We start from the raw sequence: 9,875 nt of genomic DNA, 5'->3' as shown, positions 1-9,875 counted from the left end.
TTCCAATGCACACATGTCTCAAAAGTGGATTTCATGCCTCTATCAGCTAGGGTCCCAGCAGGACACAGATGGCACCCTCCGATCCATCTAAATTGAAGGAGGATTTATTTATAAGGCACTAATTACAGACATGTGGGTAGGGTGACATGGAACCCCAGGAAGGGATATAAAAGCCGACCACATTGCAGAACTGCCACCGTCACTAGGTCAGGAGGGAAAAGGTGAGAGACAGAGCAGGTCAGCTGAGGATGAGTTGTGATTTTTGATTGTGTCATCCTCCCAGGAAGGGAAATAAATACCACGGAGCTCCCTTTCTCTCTTCTTTTGATCTGAAATGGTCCACATCGATGGAAACCACCAAGAAGCCAGAGGACCCCAGAGCCTGGTCTCCATGGACAAGCAAAGGGTAGCAGAGAGGAAGAAAGGCTTTTCTTCTACCCCCTTCAAGTCTGTGCCTGGGCCTAGGAATTAAACTGACAAAAGACAGACTCATGGGAGAAAAGCATACAGATTTTATTTGATATTAACATTTTTACGGGACACAGGAGTCTTCCTAGCAAAGAAATGAAGAGCCAAAGAAGTGGATAGGCCTGAGAGCTTTTACACCAATTCTACAAAGAACAATACAGTGTGGAGATGTGCCAAGAGGAAGGGAAAAGACGTCTGGGCTGGGGCGGTAAATAATGGGAAATTGACCAGGAGAACATAGGAGGGAAACTAATGGAACAGAAGGATATTTTTGTAGGTTGGTTTGTACAGATTCTCCTCAGGTGGTGGAGAGGTACCATTCTCAAGGGAAGTGTGTCCTACTTTTAAGGTCGAAAGGGAAGATAGGAGAGTCCTTTCTGCATCTTCGATTTCTCAAGTGCTTTCAGCTCAAAACAATCAATATGTCACAGTGACATATTTCGGGGTAGGCTGTTCGGATCCTCTTCAGCGGGGAAGTGTCAGGAATGGAGCTGGAAGGACACGGTGCCCCACAATGTCCCCGCCCTGTATATTCTGCAATCCTCCCCCTCCTGCTGGACCCTGATCGCTTAACTGCTGGACTCTCCAACAAGTCTATCTGCTTCCTCCCTTTACCCCAGCGCCTGCCACAGTGACTGGCATGTGATAGGGACTCGGTAGGTGCTCTCTAAAACGAAGTAACAACATTTTCATGTATTCGGTGCCAGAATTGTTAGAAACTTTAGAGGTAAATCAGTCCACTCTTCTTATTTCAAAGGTGGGGGGAAATGTAGGATAAGAGAAAAAATAAAATAAAATAATATAATATAATAAAATGAATTTGGACCAAAAATGAAAAAGAAAGAAAGAAAGAAAGAAAGAAAGAAAGCCAGCCAGCCTAGAGGTAAATGGACTTGGCCCAGGGTTGCAATTAGATCAGGACCAAATCCTATGTCTCCTGCTTCCCAGCCTCCTTCTACTGGTCCTTCTACTACTTAATTTTAATTTTCAGGTTATTCGCTGGAAGGAGACTTCATGCGAGTTTCCCATAAAACCAAGAGTCTTATGTTTTGGCAACACAAGAGAGACAGAGAGAAGGTTGGATCTGCCTGCTTTGAGTCCTCTGCCAAAAGCCGACTCTGAGCTCTCTGGATAAGCAATGCTTTCAAAGCCAGCGAAGTGCCAGGCGCCGGAGTCCTGAAGCGAAGCGAAGCGCCGGGCTCGCGAATAACGCATTTACACAAACTACCCCTGGGGGTGGGTGGTGAGGGTAGTTTTGCTTGAACACCCTATTAGCATACGATCTTCAGTTTCCAAAGCCTTTCTTGGTTCCAAACCTACAGGTGGTGATGGTGGGTGGGAGGGAGGTTGGGTAAAAGGCTCCCTCAGTTGGGAGGCAAAGCTGTTGGCGCCTCCTCACTTGATGATTTCGCGATTGGCTGTTGCTGCTGCGGTCCCTGCTGTTCCCTCCCTGGGAAGAGCAGGCATTGCTTGGAGAGGGACTGTGCGCCAGGAGCAAAAGACATGCAGAGCATCTACTATAGGGGATTAGAATCATGCCTGTACGGCTCTGCCCTCGGCGATCTGTGTGCTCTTCGAGGGCACAAGTCCCGTCTTTGGTCTAGGTAACCTCAGACCCTCGTCAAGCATTGAAAGCATATGGTGCCACCCCACGGAATGAAGAAAACACCAGGGAGACTGGAGGGCATAGATTTGGTGGTGAAGGGCTAAACCCTAACACCTGGCACGCCTCTTAGCACTGTGATGTCCCCTCATCTCTCGGAGAGAGGTGTCTCTATTACCGCCACGTGGCTGATGGGACGATCCAGGAAGATCTGGTGCTGGCAATGCCACGCGACATCAACTGTAAAGGTTGACTACGGCTTAATTTTCCAGAAGCCATTGACTTGTACGACGTTGGACAAATTGAACCACGTGCATGGACCTCAGCAGCCAAATAAGAAGTTTGGAAACTGACATATCGGGTCCCTTACTTTTTTGAAATTCCCTCAATTTTCCCTGCTATCAAACACCTCAACTTCCCTCTTTGGTAGGGTAGAGGCCAACCCCCGAAACCACCGCTGGAAAGGGTGGTTGGGGGGGGCATGCAGATTTATGATCATAACCAGGTTTGCCATTGCCCAAAGAAAAGCAGTCTGAATTTCGTAGTTTCTCAGAGGACATGCAATGTGGAAAATCATCTTCGTTCTTGCAGTTTTAAAAAAGAAAGAGGCAGGTAGAAGAGCTATTACATTCTGTGCATAACTTTTCTACTTACCGACAGAATTTCTAATGCATTTTTTTTTTCTTTCCTGGAGGTGTAAGGGAGAATTCCCACAGCTGGAGGAGTGTGGCAGTCAGAGGCTGTGCAGGAAGGCAGGCGTGATGCCGAGACTGCACTTAATTCATTAAAATGTGTGGTGTATGAAAACCGTTTTGCCAAAAGTGAGCTTTGTGGGAAGGAAAAGGCAGTGGGGATATGCATGTGTGGGGGGAAAGGAGGAGTGAGAAGTGCCAAGCGAGAAGGAAGTCTTATTTGTTGCTAAAGGTTGAATCCCACACAAGAACACTTGGTGAGCCAAAGCAAGGGGATTAAAATGCAAATGGGGGAGTGGAAATCTATTAGGCACAGCTATTGTGTACTGACATTGTTATTGTCCTGCTTTTACACTAATTGTGAATATTCTCCAATGACTAGAAGTTTCAGGAAGCTTCTTTTGAGTTACCAGCCTTTCTCATTTTTTATCTTTTCTCAAATGAAATGGCAGTAACACAATAACATTGTATTTTTATTCCTTTCTGTTAATTCTGTGAATTATTTAAGAAACCAGCTGCATTAGTTAGGGTAACACTAGCTACTGTAACAAATAAACCCAAACTTTGGGGGGTCCTGGGTGGCTCAGTCAGTTAAGCGTCGGACTCTTGATTTCGGCTCAGTTCGTGATCTCCGGGTCGTGAGACCGAGCCCCTGGTCAGACTAGGTGCTGGGTGTGGAGCCTGCTTAAGATTCTCTCTCCCTCCTTTCTCCCCCTGCCCCCTATCCCCGGTTCCCTTTCTCTAAAAAAATAAAAATAAACCCCAACTTTAGCCACTTAACACAACATATGCTTCTTTCTCATTCTAGAACAGTCCAGTGCAGGAATTCCCCGGGCAAGTTTTGCTCCATGAGATAACTTAAGGATCGAGGCGCCTTGTGTCTTGCAGCTTTGCTTATCTCATAGGAACTGGGAGTCCTTAGGATGTCGCCATGGAAAGAGAGAGTGAGAGTGGAGAAGATAGCTGGCCCTTTCTCTTGATTGCCTTGGCTCCAAGTGACAAATCCTATTTCTATACATATTCTACTGGCCCAACCCAGACTTCACGGGGTGCTGGAAAAGAGAGTCCCTGACAGCTTAGCTCGACCCCCCAGCGACATTTTCCTAGGTAACGAAGAGCATGAATTTTGACCAACAGCCATTGTCGCTCTGGCCATTAGTCTTCATCGCTCTTAGACGCCAAGGAAAAGAGCAGCACTTCCTTGTCCGTTGAGGGTAACTTTTCCTCTAAAGATTTCTGAAGCAGAACCCTAATCCATCTCTCCTGTGAAACCCATGATTCAAAGGGAAGTTCCCACCCAGGCACTACCAGCTTCATTACACATCTGCCTCTAGGCTTTTCCCCTGATCCTTCTCCACCCCTGTTTGGAATCCGCTTCCTTTCAGGAACTGGTGCCCAGACCCTGTGGTTTCTTCTGCATTCATTGTGCCTCTGCTTGTTTTTACCTTGGGGGGTGGGGTCTCCTCCCTCAGAGATACTTCTTTGAAAAGCTTTGTTTCCCTAAAAGGCATTCCAAGCATTCCCAACCAGTGGGAGGATAACTTCCCTTAAGAAATCTCTTGACCATTCAGCGTCCCTGGATCACACCCAGGCCATCCCTGACAGTAGCCACCAGTAACCAAAGGGTTCCGCTTCCTCACTTGTAAGTCAGAGAGTGTTAGAGTCAACGTACTTTGTAGACGTTTTGAAACTGAGGTCCAGGGAGGTTAAGGAGGACCTTAGCTGACATTTCACTGCTAGTTTGCGAAGACCTAGGCCTAGGATCCAGGAGTTTTGACATTCCACTAGCATTGTTTTCATGCTATCCTGTAGTCTTCAAGCACACAGCCTGTGAGTCAATGCCCGCAGATATTTAAACCCCATGGAAGACAGAGTGACGTGAATACATTTATATGTGTCCTACGTGTCATTGTTTGTGTCAGTCTTGCATTTTCCTTTCCCATCCAAATCTTTTTATTTCTTGAGACACGGTATTTTAGATTCCCACAATATTTTCATTAGGGCATGGTTGATCAGTGACTAGTCAGTAGTTGGTTTTCTCTCTCTCTTTTTTTAACATAAAAGCTAGTACTGACATAAATTTGTAATAGCATTCAAAGTACCTAGAAATAAGCCTATCAGATACATATAAGATATCAGTCAGAAAACCTACATATTACTGAAAGAAATTAAAGAAGAGCTAAATAGATTTTTAAAAAAAATACACGACGTTCATGAATTGGAAGGCTCATCATTGTAAATAAGTAAAATCTCTGCAAAGTGATCTGTAGAGACAACGTAAAACCAATTCAAGTCCCAGGAAGTTGTTTTGAAGAAATTGTCAAATTGATGGTAAAATTTATAAGGAGACTCAAAGTTTCAAGAACAGCAGAGACAATTGAAGAAAAACAAGTGGGAGGATATCATGACTCACTATAAAAATGCACCAACTTGAACAGAATGGCATTGGTCATAGGCTAGAAAAATGGGCCAAGAGACAAGATAGAAAATCCAGAAACAGCTTCATGCATGCAAGGTATTCTTGATATATGATGCCACAGAACTGTGGGGAAAGAACAATCTTTGTGACCAGTAGTCTTGGCTTAACTGGATATACATATAAAAAAAATGAATCTCGATTTCTCCCACATACTGTACAAAAATATCAAGGCCAAGCGGGAAAGGCAAAATAATAAAACTTCTCAAACAGAATTCGGCATTTTTTTTTTTTTTTTTTTTTTTTGTGAAGAGCCAGATAGTAAACATTTTGGGCATTTAGGGTCATATAATCGGCCACTGTAGAAGGAAAACAGTCATAGAAAATATATGAACAAATGAGAGTGACTCTATCCCGTTTAAAGTTTGTTTACAGAAACAGGTGGCAGAATGGATTGGACCACAGTCTGCAGTTTGCCAACCCTGTCTGAAGATAATAATGGAGAGTTTCTTTATGATCCTGGGGTAGGAAAAGAAGATTCTTTTTTTTTTTCTAAGATTTTACTTATTTACTTCAGAGAGAGAGAGAGCATGAGCAGGGGGAGGGGCAGAGGGAGAAGCGGGCTCCCGGGCTCCCGCTGAGTAGGGAGCCTGATGAGGGACTTGATCCTAAGACCCTGAGATCATGACCTGAGACGAAGGCAGATGCTTAACCGACTGAGCCATCCAGGCGCCCCAGGAAAAGAAGATTCTTAAATAAGCACAGGAAGCACTAATCATAAAGGAAGAGATACATTGGATTCCTTTAAATTTAAAGGCTTCCATTCACTAAGAAAAGTAGTATTAAAAGAGTGAAGGGACAATCTATGGAGTGGGAAAAGTTATTTGCCCTGCGCAAGACTCGTATCCAGAATACATAAGAGCTGTAAATCAATAAGGAAAAGACAAATAACCCAATGATGTGGCCAGACACTTCACAGAAGAAGGCAACCAAATTGATGATAAACATTTTAAAAGGTACTCTACCTCATTAGTCAGCAGGGAAATGAAAATTAAAACCACAATGAGCTACCACCACATCCCTCCCAGAATGACCACACAGGCAGTCCCCAGCTCACAGTGGTTCATTCGACCCAGGATTTGTCGACTTTACCATAGTGCGAAAGTGAGATGAATTCAGTAGAAACCGTTCTTCACAATCTGAGTTTGGATCTTTTCCTGGGCTAGCGATGTTCAGTGTGATCCCCTTTGTGATGCAGGGGCAGGGGTGGCCCCAGCCCCAGCGAGCCCCGCGATCACGAGGATGAACAACGGACACACTGACAAGCGCTCTGCACCCACACAACCATTCTGTTTTTCACTTTCAGTACAGTGTTCAATCAATTCTAAGAGAGAGTCGACACTTCATTATCAAATAGGTTTTGTGTTAGACGAGTTTGCCCGACTGAAGGCTGATAACGTTAAGTGTTCTGAGCACATTTAGGGTAGGCGAGGCTGAGCTATGGTATCAACAAGTTAGGTGTATTAAATGCATTTTCGGCTTAACGATGTTTTCAATGTATGATGGGTTTATTGGGACATAAGTCAAAGAAGACCTATGATTTAAAACACTGATAATACCAAATGTTAGGAAGGGTTTTGAGCATATGCACTGCTGGTGGACGTGTTGGAAAACCTTTTGGCAAATTTCTCTAACATGAATGTACGTATACTCTATGACTTAGCAGTTCTACTCTTGGCATACACCACCCTCCCTTCACCCCAAAATTTGTACCAAAAGACATGCACAAGAATGTTCAGAGCAGATGTATTCGTAAGAGCCTCAAACTTTAAAGCACCTAAATGTTCATCAAATAGATCGTAGAATAGATAATTATGGCATATTTATAGAACGGAATAGTATGGAGCAATGAAAATAAAAGGACTCCTATTATACACAAATACACAGAAACTTGCAAATATGACGTTCAGTAAAAATAACATTTTGTGAGATCTCACTGAGCTGTATATTTATGATCTGTGTACTTAACCGTATGCATGCAATAATACTACGTTCAAGGTTTAAAAATCTATTGAATGAAAAACAAACAAACAACCCCCTCCCCCTGCCAAAAACCCCCCACCGCTCCTCCTCCAACCCCATTTTTCAACCCCCAGAAGAGGGCAAGAGAGAGTAGCTGCATAGACACTTAGGTAAGACTGAAAAGCAGCTGGACAAAAAAACATGACTTGGAAATGCCCACACAATCAAAGACCCTGATGGCTCCAATATATTAAACTTAAAAGGACATCTGGTCTACTGACAACTGCACAGAAAGAATAGTGTCTGGGGACATCCAGAGGCGTTCATCTCAGAATTACCAGGTCAAGAGAATGAGGTCATGTAGTCAGCAGAACTGTAATGCTCTTCTGTTCTAACAACTGCCCCACATCGGTCTCTCTCTTTGCTGTCACTACACAATTAAGTCTCACAGAAGGCGTTTCTATGCACAGGACTAGTGGCTTTCCATACCAGGCGGCTTAGACTGAGTTTTCCCTAAAGCTGGGATCAGTTGATTGGATATATTTGGGGCTCTCTTGTTTTTTAATATGCAGTAGCCGAGAACTGTATTCCTGAGTTCTGGAGCTGTAATCTTCCTAAGGTAAATAAAGGGAATTTTGATCTCCCCAGTCAGAGTAGAATAATAATTATTCCAACTCCTTCATATTTGCCGCTTCTAATCCTTGAACTCTTAGGAGGTCTGCAATTAAGAACTCCTAAATTTAGTTCCTCTAAGTATTCCACAGTAGCTAGAACCATTATTGGTGCTGAGAACGTTCTTTGGCCCATGTACAATGGCTCTTCTGTCAGCGTCCAGGGGAAGATGACTGTAGTGCCATGTTTTCATAAGCTTCGGTGGTTGAGAGGATGCCGGCAGGATGGCAAGCAGAGGACGTTTCAAACGTGTCACCTTGAATGTAGCTTAACAGAAAAAGCACAGGCTTTGGAAGCAGACAGATCTCGGCTCAAACACAATGTCCAACAACCACTAGATGTTTGACCGTGCACAAATGACTTGACGTCTCTTAGATCCCGTTTCTTCAGTTATAAAGTCAATACGATGGTGTTTATTTTACAGAGATGGTATATGTGAGACCTAAGACAATCTATGTAAAATTCCTAGCACCATGACTGACCCAGACGATAATCAAAATTAATAGCCATGGTAGTAATTCCTCAGTAGAACTTCCTGTGTACCAGGCACTGCTGTATGTACCGTCTCTATGTCAACTCATTTATTGTCACAACAATCCTGTGAGATAGGTCCTGTTCATATTACCAATTTATAAATGAGAAGTCAAAGCCCAGAGAAGTTAAGTAACTTGCCTGACGTCAGACAACAATGCAATGGCAGAGTGAGGACATTGACCCAGTCTGGCCTCAGGGTCCAGGTACTTATCCACAGCAACAAACTGGTTTCTTGCTTCTTCTTCTTCTTTTTTTTAGATTATTTATTTATTTATTTGAGAGAGAGAGCATGAGAGAGGGGAAGGGCATAGGAAGAGGGAGAAGCAGACTCCCCACTGAGCAGAGAGACCGACATGGGGCTCGATCCACGGCTGAGATCACGACCTGAGCCAAAGGCAGCCACTGAACCAGCTGAGCCACCCAGGCGCCCCTGGTCTCTTGTTTCTAAAGTGGGGGCAGAAAGCATGGGCTCCTTGCTTCAAGCAACTCTCCTTTCATGCTCTTTCTCGCAAATCTTGATGGTGTATCTACTTTTTAGTTTGAAAGAGAGAAATAAACAAGGTCCCTGTCTCTTTTTCTCCATGTAGTGAATCCCCCTTGATCTTGTTTTCACCTCCTCAGCGAGCAGGACGTCTTTGATCAGCTTCCATAACATTGGCAAGCACACATTGAGCACCTATGGCATGCCAAGCACTGTGCTAGGTGACAGAGAAATGAGAGCTCCGTCATCTTCTTCCCCATCCATCCTTCCTCTCCTTGGGAGTCGCACTCCACATGGGAGCACTGGGACATCAAGACCGGAGAACATGCTCTCGCCCCTTCTATCGGTTTCAGAGAGGCTCCTGTGACTCCAGAACCAAACCCAACCCTGAGCTGGGCCAAGACACCCTCTCTGGCCTGGATTTGCTTTGCTGGTTCGCTGCCCCAAACAGGGAGTACATTGTTCCTAACTCCCAGACACACTTGCCAGCAGCGGCTCATGACCTTCCAGAAACTGCTTTGCTTTTACATAGCAGGCTTTAATTTTAACTCCCTTCCTTTTTATTTTTTTAATCAAAAAATAATTAAAACACCATAGCAGGCTTAGAATTCATTCACTCTGATTGGCAAGAAAGGAAAAAGAAAAAAAAACACACACACTTGTTTGCCACACCTGGGCTGGTGGTGTCCTCAAGGGTTTTGCTGAGGTTGGAATTCAAGACCATCTCTCCTCCAGCCCAAACACTTCCTTTTTTTTTTTTTTAATTTAAATTCAATTTAGTTACCATATAGTGTATTATTAGTCTCAGGGGTAGAATTTAGTGATTCATCAGTTGCATATAACACCCAGTGTTCATCATATCATGTACCCTCCTTAATGCCCATCGCCCAGTTACCCCATCCACCCACCCACCTTCCCTCCAGCAACCCCCGGTTTGTTCCCTAGAGTTAAGAGTCTCTTATGGTTTGCCTCCCTCTGTGTTTTTAT

This window comes from Ursus arctos, unplaced genomic scaffold (genome assembly GCF_023065955.2).
Source record: "Ursus arctos isolate Adak ecotype North America unplaced genomic scaffold, UrsArc2.0 scaffold_31, whole genome shotgun sequence".
NCBI classification, from domain to species: domain Eukaryota; kingdom Metazoa; phylum Chordata; class Mammalia; order Carnivora; family Ursidae; genus Ursus; species Ursus arctos.
Note: the sequence above shows the minus strand (reverse complement) of the source record.